We start from the raw sequence: 17,116 nt of genomic DNA, 5'->3' as shown, positions 1-17,116 counted from the left end.
AGACGCCTTATCGCCTTGCGCCGCCAGAGATGCAGGAATTATCCTCGCAGCTTCAGGAGCTGCTGGGGAAGGGGTTTATTCGACCGAGTAGCTCGCCGTGGGGAGCGTCGATCCTTTTAGTCAAGAAAAAGGATGGTTCACACCGGATGTGCATTGATTACCGGGAGTTGAACAAGTTGACGGTCAAGAACCATTACCCCTTACCAAGGATCGATGATCTGTTCGATCAATTGCAGGGAGTGTCTTGGTTCTCCAAGATAGATTTGAGGTCTAGATATCATCAGATGAGAGTGCGAGATAAGGATATCCAAAAGACGGCGTTCAGGACTCGTTATGGGCATTACGAGTTTGTCGTCATGCCTTTTGGACTCACCAATACACCGTCAGCATTCATGGATCTCATGAACAGGGTGTGCAGGCCGATGTTGGATCGATCGGTGATCGTGTTCATCGACGATATCCTGGTGTATTCGAGATCCCGAGAGCAGCATGAGGAGCATTTGAGGGAGATCCTCGGGGTTTTGAGATCGGAGAGGCTTTACGCCAAATTCTCCAAGTGTGATTTCTGGTTACGAGAGGTCCAGTTATTGGGGCATCTCGTTAATCAGAAAGGGATATTGGTCGATCCGGCCAAGATTGAGGCAGTGATGAGTTGGGAGGTGCCGAGGTCCCCCACCGAGATCAGGAGTTTTCTGGGGTTGGCCGGCTACTTTCGGAGATTTATCAAGGATTTCTCCAAGATTGTCGTGCCACTCACCAGGTTGACCTGGAAGGGCGTTGCTTTTATGTGGGGTCCAGAGCAGTAGACCTCGTTTGAGACTCTTCACCAGAAGTTGTGTGAAGCCCCGGTGTTAGCCCTTCCATAGGGAATGGAGGATTTCGTGGTGTATTGTGACGCATCGCAATCGGGGTTGGGTGCGGTGCTTATGCAGAGAGGGCACGTGATAGCGTACGCATCGAGGCAGCTGAAGCCTCACGAGGTGAGGTATCCCACCCACGATTTGGAGTTGGGGGCCGTGGTGTTCGCCCTCAAGATATGGCGTCACTATTTGTATGGGGTTCGGTGTATCATATACACGGACCACAAGAGTTTGAAGTACTTAATGGATCAGCCCAACCTGAACATGCGCCAGAGAAGATGGTTGGATGTGGTCAAGGATTATGACTGCGAGATCCTGTACCACCCGGGCAAGGCTAACGTTGTAGCCGATGCCCTGAGCCGTAGGGCGGAGAGTGCTCCGATACGAGATATTTGTATGAGGATGACGGTGATGACTCCGGTATTGGATGCCATCCGAGAGGCCCAGACAGAGGCTGTGAGACCGGAGAACCGCAAGAGAGAGTGGGTGATTGGGCAGGTATCTGAGTTTGTTACCGATAGCCGAGGGCTTATGACCTTTCAGGGTCGGATTTGGGTGCCGTTTACGGGCGGGGCACGTACCATCCTGATGGAGGAGGCGCACAGATCGAGGTTTTCGATCCATCCCGGGGCCACTAAGATGTATTTGGACCTGAAGAGAGAGTATTGGTGGCCCTGTATGAAGAGGGATGTGGCGTGGTTTGTTGAGAGGTGCTTGACCTGTCGCATGGTTAAGGCCGAGCACCAACATCCTCATGGCAAGTTGCAGCCACTCGAGGTTCCCCAGTGGAAGTGGAACATATTTCCATGGATTTTATCACCAAATTGCCGAGGACCGCGAGGGGTGTCGATGCAATTTGGGTGATCGTTGACCGGCTGACGAAGAGCGTCCACTTCCTTGCTATTAGTGAGAGCTGTTCCGCAGAGAGACTAGCAAAGATGTATATGAGAGAGGTGGTATTGCGGCATGGAGTACCGATCTCGATTGTGTCAGATCGAGATGTACGTTTCACTTCCAGATTCTGGAAGAAATTCCATGAGGAGTTGGGTACGAGATTGCATTTCAGCACCGCTTACCACCCACAGACGGACGGACAGAGTGAGCGGACGATTCAGACGCTCGAGGACATGCTTCGAGCCTGTGTGTTGGACTTCGGAGGGAGTTGGGACACGTACTTACCATTGGCTGAGTTTTCCTATAACAATAGCCACCATTTGAGTATTGGTATGCTTCCCTTCGAGTTGTTGTATGGGAGGAGGTGTCGGACTCCCATCTGCTGGGGAGAGGTAGGGCAGCGAGTGATGGGTAGCACTAAGATAATGCTTCAGACGACTGAGCAGATACAGCAGGTCAGACAAAGGTTGCTGACAACTCAGATTCGCCAGAAAAGTTATGCGGATAAGCGACGATCCGAGCTCGAGTTTCAGGTTGGTGACTTCGTACTCCTGAAGGTGTCTCCGTGGAAAGGAGTGATCCGATTCAGGAAGAGGGGCAAGCTGGGGCCCCGGTACATTGGTCCTTTTAGGGTGACCGCGAGGATGGGCAGGGTAGCGTATCGTTTAGAGCTACATGCGGAGTTAAGCCAGATACATGATACCTTCCACGTGTCTCGGTTGAGGAAGTGTATAGCCGACGAGTCGGCGGTAGTACCACTAGAAGATATTCAGGTGGATGCAAGCCTGAATTATGTTGAGAAGCCGATCGCGATCTTGGATCGGAGGATCAAGGTTCTGAGGAACAAGGAGGTGTCCCTGGTTCAGTTCCAGTGGCAACATCGGAAAGGGTCCGAGCTGACTTGGGAGCCGGAGTTGGAGATGCGGGAACAGCATCCAGAGCTGTTTGCAGAACGAGACTTCGAGGGCGAAGTCTGATTCTAGTGGGGGAGAATTGTAACACCCGGATTTCCAGGTATATTATTTTAATTATTTATTTTTGTGAATCATTGACCTACTCGACGATTTGGTGCTATAACTCGTCGAGTAGAAGCGGGGTGGCCACGTGAGTTTAATGAACTACTCGACGAGTCCAAGAGTAGACTCGCCGAGTAGGCGCTGTGGGTGGAAACCCTAAATCCTCGGGCTTGTGCTATTTAAGGAACCTTATGGCCCTCATTTGCGGCTACCAGTCCAGAGAGAGAAACCTTAGTGAGCTTGAGTGTGTGGTGTGAAGAGAAGGGCTATTTTAATCCTTGTTGGTGTGGTTTTTGCAAAAAAGAAGGAGATTCCAGCAAAAGAAAGTCAAGGGGGTTGCTATTCTGTGATTTCAAGCAAGGAAACTCCATCTTTGAGGTATTAAATCGAACCCTTTTCTGTTTTGGTGAAGAACCCTTGAATCTAGGGTTTTCTCTATCCTTTATTGGCTTGGATATGATGCTTATGATGTCCCTTTGAGTGTTAAACTCTGGATCTGGACCTTGAGAGGTCCAGAGAGCCCCAACCTCCCTGCTTTATGCTACTTCCTTAGAGATATGAGCCTAGGTTGCCATTTTAGAGGCTATTTCACCAAAAGAAGCATATTGAACGTTGCATGAGTGTAAAGGTCGGACCTTTACGTGATTATTGAGTATGGTAAGGTCAGATCTATAGGTTAGAGAAACAGATCTGACCTCAGAAGGTCATTTGAGTGTTGCCATGGAAGGAACTCGCCGAGTCCATAAGGGGACTCGACGAGTCGAGTCGGGTTGCCCCGCGATTCATGACCGGTAGTAACCCGTCGAGTGAAAGGTTAACTCGACGAGTCGAGTGAGGATCTATGAGGATTCGGAAGACGCCTGGACTCGCAGAGTCACACGAGCGCACTCGACGAGTCTGGTCAAAGTTTGACCGTTGACTTGAGCTGACTTCAGTTGACCGTAGGGTTTTGGTCAAGCTGGTTCTAGAGAGAGACCTGGGAGGGGTAGAATGGTCTTCTACCCACTCCTTAGAAATGCGGACAAGAGAAAGTATTAATTAGAGATGTTATTGTGTTGATAGGAGGAGGCTAGGTCGGGTTATCAAGCACGAGAGGTTATCCGACATCGTATGAGGTGAGTCTTCTCACTATACTTTACCTAGAGTGGTAATATGTTTGACCGGAAGGACTTATGTGTCATGAGGAGTACGTGATGTATGCTGTTATTTAATATGCATGTGCTATGTTATGTTATGAGTAGTATGTTATGGACCGGAATGTCATTATGATATGGACCGGAAGGTCATTATAATATGGACCGGAAGGTCATTATGGGTAGGACCGGAAGGTCTACCAGGATTGTGGGACGGAAGTCCCCTGAGACACATGGACCGGAAGGTCTTATAGAGTTATAGCCTTGAGTGGCGTATGTGCGTATGTGGTATTTTGGGGAACTCACTAAGCATTTATGCTTACAGTGTTTGTGTGATGTGTTTCAGGTACCAGTGAGGATCGCAGGAAGGCACCGACATGATCTGTACACACTGATGGGATTTATGTATTAGAGATATTGGGATTTGTTGTATTATGATGACATGTGACACAATGGATTCTTATGATATATTATGAATGAAATTATGTTCTAAAAATGAAAAATTGTTTTGAAAATTTACGTTGTTACAACAGTCTCCTGCTCTGATACCAATTGATAGGAATAAATCCTTATTGATCGAATAGATTAAAACAGGTAAAGAACACAATATGATCAAACTGGTGCTGAAAGATTAACAGTCACGCCTCAGAAGAACTTGGTGAAGAATTGCTTCTGTAGAGGCGAAAATTAGGGTTACAAAGATAATATCAAAACTTGACTAAAATACGTAGCATGCATGCACCTTATATACTATAACCCTAGAATTAAATACGAGTGGACAGGCCCAACTCATTTATACAAAATGGACTAGACAAAACAGGCCCAATGACGCAACACTAATATCTTCAACAGGAGTGATACATCTTTACATAACTAGTTTGTTGAATTCACGTTTAAGTCTTCTCATTGTATTTTCCACTACCACTTGCTATATAATTTATTGTGTCTATAGCCTAATGAGTTCATTGTTTTCATGTGCACTCACATCAATAGATAAAACAAGACAACAATATTTCCAACAATTTTATCGGTCATAATTCTTTTTTTATTTTTCTTACCACAATCTGATGACAAATATTAGAAAAGTAAAACATCTTGTCCAAAAAATGGGTCAATAAAACCCGATGAGGGTATTTGGTCTTTTGTATATTTGAGTTCAATCTAAAACACATCTAAGATACCCCAAATACCTTATTTTATGTATCCTCTTAAAGGTTGTTTCTTCATTAATGTAACATAATTTAGTTGTTTTGCTAGTTTTAATAAAATTTATATTCAAAATATATTGTTCTCAACATAGAAGTTGAAGTATTAAATCATAAAACAACTTTGAATTTCCTAAGGAATCTATTGACTTCTTAATCTTTCAACAAAATACCTCACATGGTCACATTTAGGTTTTTGTATGCTCTCCAATGTGGTCTTATTATGCTAACTTTCAAGGTGTGTTTATAAAGATCTACCAATTGTTAGAGAAAAGAAGTGACAGAGCATATGATTAAAAAAAATGAGCACATTATCAGAATCCACTCCATGTACTCTTAATATGGCTTATCATTTCTCAGTAGTCATATCACATGTAATGTTTTGAGAAATATATATTTTAATATATATTTTAATGTTTCAAGGTGAGGATTTATTAAGTTTTAAAGTTTTAATAGGGTGTGATCATGTGAACACTCTATTTGATATATATAAGTTAACACATTGACTAAGCACAATAATTACATATTTATAGCTAGTTAAAGAAAAAAAAATCTTAGTCATCCCAATACATGACTTCGTATCATGAAAAAAAATCATAGCCATCCGAACGACTTTATAAATTTTAACAAAATACAATCAATTCATTGGACCCCAAACCCAACATGAATAAATCCGTGTTAATCAAGTTTTTCCGAGTTCTGGTCTACAGCTTATTCATGTTAGATTTGTATCGTGTTAGCATTTCTTAATCTTAGGCATAATATTTTATAATATATTTTTTTAAAATTTTATTGAATAATTTTTATTAATTCTATTAAATTTTAAAAATAATGTAAAATTTTAAATAAATTTTACAAAAATGGAAAACATATGGTCCAGGGAGGGTTCTATGTGTGTGTCAGTAGTGGCACCGATAACGCCTGCTCTTCCTGTACGTAGTCAAAAAAATTTGAATTTTTTTTTCTATTGTTGTGTTACTACTTTAAAAATATATATATACAGCTACATAAAAGAAAATATATCACTGCAGGCGAATTTTTTTTTTCCGTGCCACACCTAATAAAAGATCATGCATATTTCTATTGTTAAAAGCATATAACAAAAAGTTTAGGGAAATAAAGAAAAAGGTTAAGATGAATTCAAAATATATTAAATTGTTTCAAATTTTAAAACTTCGAAACAAGATAAAATAAAGTAATAATATAATTCTTAATCAGATTTTGAATTCCTAAATCTATGTATGGGTCTGTGTGTGGATGAACACATACATTTGCAGTATTGACTCCTGTGCGTACGGGTGTTCACTTTTAAGAAAAAAAAATACAAATATATATATATATATATATATATATATATATATATATATATATATATATATATATATATATATATATATATATATAGTGAATAATTGAATATACTCTTAATGGTATATAAGCTTAGGTACTAAAACTTATCATGTTACGTCGTTTTGTATCATATATACAATGTAATTGTCCAATGTTCTTATAATCCAACTTCTAACTTGATTTAATTTCAAGATTTTTATAAATTTCATATTTATCTTCCTGTTACATAATTTTCATTTTCAAATATAATATATATAATCTAGCAGGTGTTTGGAAAAAAGATATGATGTAAAAGTAAGATAATAGTGAAATTTCGAAACTCTTAAAAATAAATCAAGTTAGGGGTTGAACTTTAACAACATTATAATGAATATATCAAACAAAATGACTACACCTCCTTTTATACTCTTGCATAAAAGTCTACGATCAAATATGACTGGTAACTAACTTTTTGTACCAACTATACTTGATACGCTGCATTTTTGGTAAAAATGTCTTTTAACCTACTAATTCAACCCCTACGATTGAATAAGAATAATCAAATTATTTTTTAGAACAACAAATCTAATCTACTCTTAATTTTATTGGGACGTGACTTAAACCTCGACCTCAAGGAATACAGACAACACTTGATATTGTAAGGGCAGTAAGGCTAGTGAATAAGGATAATGAAACCTAACCGCAGGTTTAAATCAAACTAATTCCCAACGTTGGTTCTTCGACCCATTTATCATTTATGTACCTCTACGTCACTTCCTAGTATCACATGCTTGACTCATGGGGAAGGAAAATAGGAAATGATTGTATGTTTAATTGTTTAGTGTTTGATTACAATGTTTCACATCTAACTCTTGGTTGATTTTTGAAAATGGTGTACTGGTTTTCTAATTTCTAATTTGGTTTTTGACTTTATGTTCTTTCATATCTCATCGTATTAATTTGTTTGTATTGACGTTAAAAGTTCTTTTGGTCAAAGTAAACACAAATGTGAACATTGTGTCTGAATATTGTCAATTTGTGTTTCTAGAAGGAGACCATCGTGTACCAAGTTGAAACTGCGAATTAGTATCATAATCAAAATGCTTGTTATGGTCTTTGTTTATATTTTTTTTGCTAATACATTTAAAACTTTCCTTCTTTCCTAAAATGGTTCAAACTTGTTTAAAAAAACTTATACGTATAAATTTCTTCACACATTTATATAGACAAAACTGCACAAATGGTCCCTGTGGTATGTCGAAAAATGCCACTTTGGTCCAAAAAGGTTTGGACTAGCGCCAGTGGTCCAAAACTTTCATTTTGTTGCGTCTTTGGTCCAATCTGTTCTGATTATTTTCAAAATGACGGATCTACCCCTGCTAATATGATTTTCTCTTTTTTCTTATTTGTTTTTCTGATTTATTGATTTAAAAAAACAAAAAAATAAAAATAAAAATAAATCTCTCTCTCTAAAACAAAAAGATAAAAATAAATCTCTCTCTCTCTCTCTCTCTCTCTCTCTCTCTCTCTCCATTGGAAACAACAGATGTGCTCGTCTTCATCTGCTTCAACTATCTAAATCACTACCATCCACCACTTCCTTCTTTAACCACCACCTACAGCTACCATCACCACCTCTCACCACCACCACCACCGGATGCCACCACTATAAAAAAATCAGAAACCGGAAATCGTTTTTGTTTCTTGTTTCAACTTCCTGCAAAAGAAAAAGTTGATTTGATCTAAATCATCAAATATTTAGCATTCATAACCAAAATCTGATTCAAAACTCAAAATCACCAATCTATCTATGAATGTTCATCGATTTTGAAGTACATAAACATTCAAAATCAGATGAAGGAACTAGGTATTTTGGGGGTCTCCTTGTTTGGGTAATGTGGCAGCAAAGAAGAGAGATAAATCGAGACCCACCTGCAAATCTATCTTCAAATAAATCGAGTAAATCGAGACCCACCACCCTACAATTTAAGCTATTAATGTTAATAACAAGCCAACTAGCATAGAGGTGGGAGGAGGTGCATAGGTTACAGATTACCGATGGCAACAAAATCCTAGCTATTTAGATGACGGCGACTTCATATCGATTAGGGTTTTATGTAGGTGACGACGGCTTTGAAATAAGAGGTTGGTGGTGGCGGAGACGATGAGGCTGAAGACGACAACCCTAATCGAAGCTTGATCTACACTGGTGGTCTCTCCCCTTCCGGTCGTTAGTGCTAGATCGTCTCCTTCGACGGCGGTGCTATATCGACTCCTCTGACGGCTATACTAGATCGTCTCCTCCGATGAAGGAAGCTAGGGCATAGAGGTGGAGAGTTTGATGCCTCCGATCTGTGAAAGGGATGTCCAACGAGAAGGGACGACACTCCAGATCTTCAAAAACCATGTTTAGGTCTTGTTGCAGATTTTCTAAGCGTGAGAGAGGGGAGATTTTTATATCTATTTTCTTTTTTTTAGAGAGAGAGAGAGATTTATTTTGATTATTATTTTTTTTTGTTTTTTTTAATCAGAAAATAAGAAAAACAAATAAGAAAAAAAAATCATATTAACAGGGGTAGATCCGTCATTTTGAAAATAATCATAAAAGATTGGACCAAAAACGCAACAAAATGAAAGTTTTGGACTACAGGTGCTAGTCCAAATATTTTTGGACCAAAGTGGCATTTTTCGACATAACACAGGGACCATTTGCGCAGTTTTGTCATTTATATATCACAAGTTATTATGAATGAATGCTTAGCTTTATTTAAGTCACCCATAGTAAGTAAGCATTATACCCGTAATTTTGTTATAAAATAATAACTGTAAGTTGTTTGAAAGTATTCAATTTGACAAAAAAAATGATATTTTAACAAACATAATGACTTTCTATATCACAAGTTTTATATATATATATATGATATATCAAAACTTATTAGGCATAAACTAACTTATTTTTTTAGTTTACTGTGTTTGTTGAGGCTACAAAACTAGTTTACAGTAGTATATAAACTATCTTATAAGCTAGTTACAAGGTAGTTTTTAATAAGTTATTTAAAATTACATATTGATAGACTAGATTATAGGTTAAAAAGATAATTTTACAGTTAGCACGTCAAATTAGTTCGCCTTCTTATGTCTTCTTTGTCCTTCGTAATGGCACCCATTGTTGTACATAGGAACAAAGCCACATACCAAGGTTTTACAAAAACTGTTGTTGATAGAACAAACCTTTATCAACCCATAACTCGTTAATTGCTAAATAGTCGGTTCAACGATATGGTCACAAAAACTAGTGTTAGATGTTATATATATATATATATATATATATATATATATATATATATATATATATATATATATATATATATATATATAGAGCTAGGTTATTTTGTTTCTTATATTTATGGTGTGCTACAATGCACCAATATGAATTTAGTAAATTAAATAATTATTTAATTAAATAAATATAGATATTAAATGATTTCCATAATTATATGTATATTAAATGATATCCATAATTATAATTCTCTTTTTATGGAAACTAATTAAATCTGTCATTAATGACAGCAATAACATTTTTTCAGAATGAATTCGCATCTAGGTTTTATATATGAATTCGTATTTTGTTTCAGGACTCAATCACTTAAAATACAATAAAGTTGCATGGAATATGAAGAACGAGAGTGTATTATACTAGAATACAATCTCATTCTGTTGGAATACACTATCATTCTTCTAGATATGAATTAATTCTGAAAGAATATTATTGTTGACATTAATGATTAATTTAATTAGTTTCCATAAAAATGAGTTATAAGTATGGATAGCATTTAATATACATATAATTAATACTAAATTCCTATTGGTGCATTCTAGCATACAATAGATGTGAGAAACATTTGAACCTCTCTCTCTCTCTCTCTCTCTCTCTCTCTCTATATATATATATATATATATATATATATATATATATATATATATATATATATATATATATATATATATATATATAGGTAGAGGTTCATTTGAGACAACCTATATTTTGTGAGACATGGGAACCAAATCTTAGCCTTTCATCAAATTTGATCTTGTGGCTTATAAAAAAACATATTAACACTAATTAATCTAACTGATTAGTTAATTAGGGGCAGATTAGTCACTAAGTTAAATATAATATCACTACCAAATATAATACACAATTAGCGTCATATTCACGTCGTCCTCAAGAACATCTTCATCTACTTCGTTTCTTCTACCAAAACTATCACTCCTATGTCATCAACATTCCTTAATCTTCTTTTGTAATCGATCTTCAATATCCTTAAATCTTCACTTATTTCAACCATATCATCATCTGATTTTGAGATTGATTGATCGAAGAATGATCGTATCCTATCTAAATCATAGCTTCTAAATTCATGATTTTTGTGTTTTTCGAGTTCATCTTCTTCATTCTTCTACATCTGCAATTGATAATTGGATTGATTGGGGTTGAAATTCATCTATCGACATCTGGGGGTTGATTTTCATCTATCAACATCTGGGGGTGATCACCAGATAGTGGTTATTTTCAACAACATACTTCATCAAATCACATATATCACCGTCAAAATCTAATCGATTTTTAGCACCATAATCATCCACTTTCAACAAAGAGGGTTAGTTTTTCTTCGTTGATCTTTAATTTCAACAATTCTTCATCAAATCACAATCGTTTAGCTGTTTTACATCTATTTTGAGCACTTTCTAGATTCAATTTCTATTTATCAGATTTATGATTCTTGCAATTTGTCAAGGTTTGACTTTGAGCACTTTTAAGGTTTGATTTTCAACACTTTTCAAGCAATGTGTTTTGTAAAATTGACAATGTATGTGCAAAGTAATTATTGTTATTCAACAAATTCACTTAAACTATACATGCATTCTACCTGTTTGATGAAAGTCCTGAATGAAAAAAGAGTCAAATGTATCACCCCTTCTCATGACTAAATTCTTCTTTAAGAATATGAGTATATTTCCAAAATATGAGTCATAATTAGTGAAAAATAATGCATTTTTAACTTTGTTCTTATAATAATTGACATCATTATTATGTTTAATGTTTTTCATTTTTCTTTTATCTGATCTTTTATAGAAACCAATCTTTAATACAACGATATGGTTTTGTTTAAATCTTATTTTGTAATGAAATTCTTCTGATTATATTAATCGTATATCATTACCCATATGTCATTACATTGTGTGAGTATCTATCAGAGATTCATCATAATTAAGGAAATCACTAGTTCAATATGGACATGAAACATTGTGTATTATTCTTTTAGAATATTGTACATACATACAGTAACATCAATTATGATTGTATATATGTATAATTCAAGGATTAATCACAATAAATATAAACATTCAGGAATTAAAGGAAATGTTATCTATACATGCATATTATCCTGATTATAATTATTATATACTATCACTCATATTTCATTACATGGTGTTATTATCTAGTAGTTATTCATCACAATGAAGAAAATCTGCATGCAATGAGGAATAAAGGTTGTAGAACCGAAAGATGATTAAAGATTATCCTGGAGAAGACTACCGTTCAAGGTCAACAGAAATCAAGATCATGCAAAATATGTGGCGTGTAAGGTCATGATACAAAGAAATCTTTAACAATGAACAAAATTTTCAAGGAATAGTTTGCACAATGTTGTCTATATATATTTTTATTTTTTCATGCTAGAATAATTGAACAATGCTGTGTACATCTAATTACATTATGTTTTTATCCTTTCGACATCTAATTAGAATTTGACAAAAAAATTATGCTCCAAAGTGAGTTTCCCATTTAATTTCACAAATGTATCCATAAATGTTGATTTTAAGAACTTTGATCATTCTCCTCCATTTTCACCATCTTCGGTTTCAACCCTTTCTGCTGTCCATTGTTTTTTAGTTTCTTCAACTCCAACTTGCGCTTTTTCATTTTCTGGCTCATTGGTACTTCAAAAAATAGTACCCGAAAACAAGTTATTGAACTTCTTTGCCAATTTCATGTTCTATTTTCATTTGGAAACATTGATATACAATTAGAAACAATTGCTTCCATATTCTCTTTTTCTACAAAAACTTTCTTGAAGACCTTTTCAAACATTTCTTCATGTTCCTGAAAAACAATAAGGCACTAGAATTATAAGTATAACTTATTAAATGAAATCATAATATTCAGTTGAATAATAAGTTATGAAGTAACATACGACATATCATATCAGAATAGTAGAATATCAATTATGAACCATAAGCATGTCATATAAGAATATCTAGAATTACAGAAAATGGCAACATACTTTAATCGTTCTACTACTATAAACAATGTACTTTACTTCTTACTCATTATAGCAACATACTTTCATTTCCAAACCAATATAAGCAATATGTAACTTGAACCTTGTAATGTGATAATAAGTGTTAGATTACATCTTGATATTATCAGTTAAAAATGAGTTCTCCATATGAGGTTTAGCAAGTTTAATTAGATACTCACATTAAGCCTACGACTGCTAAATGACAACGGAACAAAGGATTTGACAGTTTCTTAGAATATTTGGAATAAATAATTTAAAACAAATTTATATCCTTAGAATATTGAGAATAATTAACCTAATTATAGAGATAATTGGTTTCAAGGTATGTTATTTACATCTTCCGTCGATTAGCCATGTAGACATCAATTTTCAGAAAATTCATCATCAATTTCTCCATTACAGACATCTATTTTCTATATTTCATATCACAACATCGGTTTCCAACAATTCATCATCACATAATTTTGCTTTTACTAAAGGATTATCAAGAAGGGTTGATTTTCAGCAACACATTATTAAAATGGGAATGAATAGGATACTAACTCTAATATACTAAATCAGAAAGGCTAGAATATTCTACTAAAAGCTAATATATAAAAAATAATTCCTAGAATATTTTACTACACAAATCAAAATGACTAGAATAATATGATATATAAAATTAGAATGACTAAAATATTGTACTAAACATCAATGTTCTAAAATTCATCATCAGTTTCTCTATTACAGACATCGATAAGGAATTTCGATATTTCAACATTAATTTTCAAGAATTCATCTTCAATTTGTCTACCACTGAAGGATTATCATTAAGGATTGATTATCTATAGATTCTATATAATTTCATATCAGAACATCGATTTTTAGCAATTCATAATCAAATAATTTTGCTATTACTGAAGGATTATAAGCAATGTTCAATTTTCAACAATTTAATAATTTGTCATAAACTTTGTTGTTACATAAGATTATCAACTCATCGGCAATCGGTTTTCAGCAATTAATGATAAAAATGGGAATGAGCATGATACTAAACAGAATGGCTAGAATATTACATAAGGAATTTCTAGATTTCAACATTTATTTTCTGCAATTCATCATCAATTCTGAATTAGAATATTACACCATATACTAGAATATCACACCTTATAATATAATTTCATAATATTACGCATTAATATCATAATATTATACATAATTTCGTAATATTATACATTAAAATTAGAAAAAAAATTATTTGGATTTCCTATAAATCATTCTAGATATTCGCGTTACATTATAAGTTTTAAATTTAGAATATTACATATATTATTAATATCTTATATAATATAAGTTTATTTTACACAGTAGAACCTAATTTTAAAATATTACACTTTAATATCAGATCACACACAATTTCATAATATTAAATATTAACAATACAATATTAAATGTTGAACATCTAGAATAACTAGAATTATAACACATCAATGAGTGTTAAAAAAAGCCTATATTTAGTAAGGCATTATTCTATTAGAATATTTTACATATAACTTAGATTATCGTAGACCATTATGCATATTATTCTAAATGAATAGACAAAGTACAAAATTATTCAATTAGAATATTCTACATATACACATTAATTATGTCTTATTAACAGTACATATAAATTTAAATGAAATCATAATATTCAGAATAATCAACTTAAAACAATTCACCTTTCGCAAATCAGAGTATTCTAATTATAATATTATACTTCTATTAATATTAGTACTCAACCTATAACATTATTCTACAAGAATATTCTATATGTACATTCAGCATGCATATCGCTCTTTTAGAATATTCTACTTCTATACATGTTTGTATCCAAGCTATAACATTATTCTTTATGAATATAACTTATTAAAAGATATCATAATAATTAGAATAATTAAATTAAAAAATAAATCATAATAAGTATAATATCAAGTAATTAAATGAAACCAGAATATTTATAATAATCAACTTAAAACAAATTATCTTTTACAAATTTGAATATTCTAATTGTAATATTACAGTTCTATACATTTTACCAGTCAAACTATAACATTATTTTGTAAAAATATTCTATATGTACATATTTTATTCTTTTAGAATATTCTAATTTTATATATGTTAACAATTAGCCTATAATATTATTATGTAAGAACAATCTATATGTATAGAAAACATGTATATTATTTGTTTTAGAATAATATACATGTAGAATAGAACTAATCATATTTCCAACCATTCTATTAAGCAGTCATCATATTACCAAACATATAATTAAGCAGTCATCATATAATCAACCATACCAACTGATTTACAAAAGATTAAGCAATCATTAATATCTAATTTATTCAAAAAAACATAAAAAAAATGTTTTCATGTTAGATAACCATATTTCCAAACATTCAAACTTGCAACAATTCTACTTTTCACTCCTTTCCAGTGCATCCCTTACTTCAATTCTTTATTTCATCAACCTACATCAACAAAATCAAAATTACTCATTTGGTCGCCATCTTCAGCTTTCAACCCTTTCCGATGTTCCTTGTTTCTGAGTTTCTTTAAATCCAACCCACTCTTTTTCATTTTCTAGATTACTGGTACTTGAAAACATAGTACCTAAAAATAATTCCAATAATTTTAAACATCATACACTCTACTTATAAAATTTAGCTTGAATTACGAATTAAATTCTAAACAACACATAAAAATCATTTTTTTTATAACAAACAACACATAACATTAGCAAGTACACTTCATTACAAAAATGCCCAGAAACAAGCCAATGATAACATAAGCCAAAAACATGGATAAATGGTGAGTAGACATACCATTCCTTTCAATATAAAAGCAAATTCCTTTGCATCATACTTGTTGCTTTTCATTTCTGTGACAAGATGTGTGAAGTTATCAGGGAGATTTACATCATCTTGGACTTCTACAGAGTTCACTTGATTAAGAAGATTGTAAAGTTCACTAACAAGCCTCTGTTTTGATTAAGAAGATTATGTTACAAACTATCTTAAACAAGTTTAGAACAACAAACATCAATCACTCGTAACATTATCAACTAATTTATTCTACTATAGAGTAATATATATATTTTTTAAATTACTGTACTTATTGTAATGTATGTTAAGTTAACAGTAAATTTCAAACAATTACAGCAAGCTAAAACATTAATAAGTAAATATTCTTTTATAAAATATCTTAAGTTAACAACAAACATTATCACTTAGAACAACATCATAACAATCAAAATAAACCTAGTAGCAGTAAATAAAATTTATAAAAAAACTATAAACCTACCTACAATAAACAAGTTTATTGATAACTTTGACTACAATAAAGTTATATAAGACATTTGGTATCAAAGATTCTGAAATTGATTGCTAATCCTAGCTACAGTAAGTTGGATCAAATACTAACCATAGGTGTAGTAAACAAGTAAATTACTATAGTACATAATTTCACACTAGTGTTTTATAAATCATTATCATATAATATCCAGAATCAGAATTGAACTCAGAATAATAAAAAGAAGCTAAACGAGATATTATTGTCATCTAACCTGATTGTTGAACTATATGATCAAAATCTGAATCAAGATATTCAAAATCAGATGTATCCGAGCTTTGATTTGTGGTAGAATAAATTGTGGTTTTCAGAATGAGAATCAGAATCAGTTTCTTCGGGTTATTCTTGAGAGATTTGAAACAAAATTTTACTGTGAATGAACTTTGAATTGATGAAAGAAAAATGTAATCATGATTTATAATCTGAATCAGAACATTGAAAATCAAAATGAGAATGAATCATAATATATTCTTAGGGTTTTTGAAGAAACATTTCATAATCAAAATCGAATCGATTCAGTGATTTTAGGAAGAGCAATGTGAAGCAGAATCAAAATGAAAGGAGATCAAATCTAGGTAAGTTCTTCGCTCAAGATTGCAGATCAGGAAAAGGATGGTTTTTAGGGTTTGTCGGAGGGTGAGAGTTTTCTGGTGCGTGAAGAATGAATGAATCTGTTTGACTCACGATTGTAGATCAATTAAAAACAAAGTTACGATACTACCCCTCCGTGTCTTTCATTAATCCCAAAGTTTAATAGAATTTCAAAAATGTCATCGTCTCTATATTGTTCTAATTTGATTTAATCCCATCCCTAGATCATGGTAGATGAATGGTCCAGATTTTATCCCCATGTCTCACAAAATATCATTGTCTCACATGAACTCAACCCTATATATATATATATATATATATATATATATATATATATATATATATATA

This window comes from Lactuca virosa, chromosome 1, assembly GCF_052849685.1.
Source record: "Lactuca virosa cultivar CGN04683 chromosome 1, Lactuca_virosa_CGN04683_v6, whole genome shotgun sequence".
NCBI classification, from domain to species: domain Eukaryota; kingdom Viridiplantae; phylum Streptophyta; class Magnoliopsida; order Asterales; family Asteraceae; genus Lactuca; species Lactuca virosa.
The sequence above is the reverse complement of the archived record's forward strand: the minus strand, read 5'-3'. Positions refer to the sequence as shown.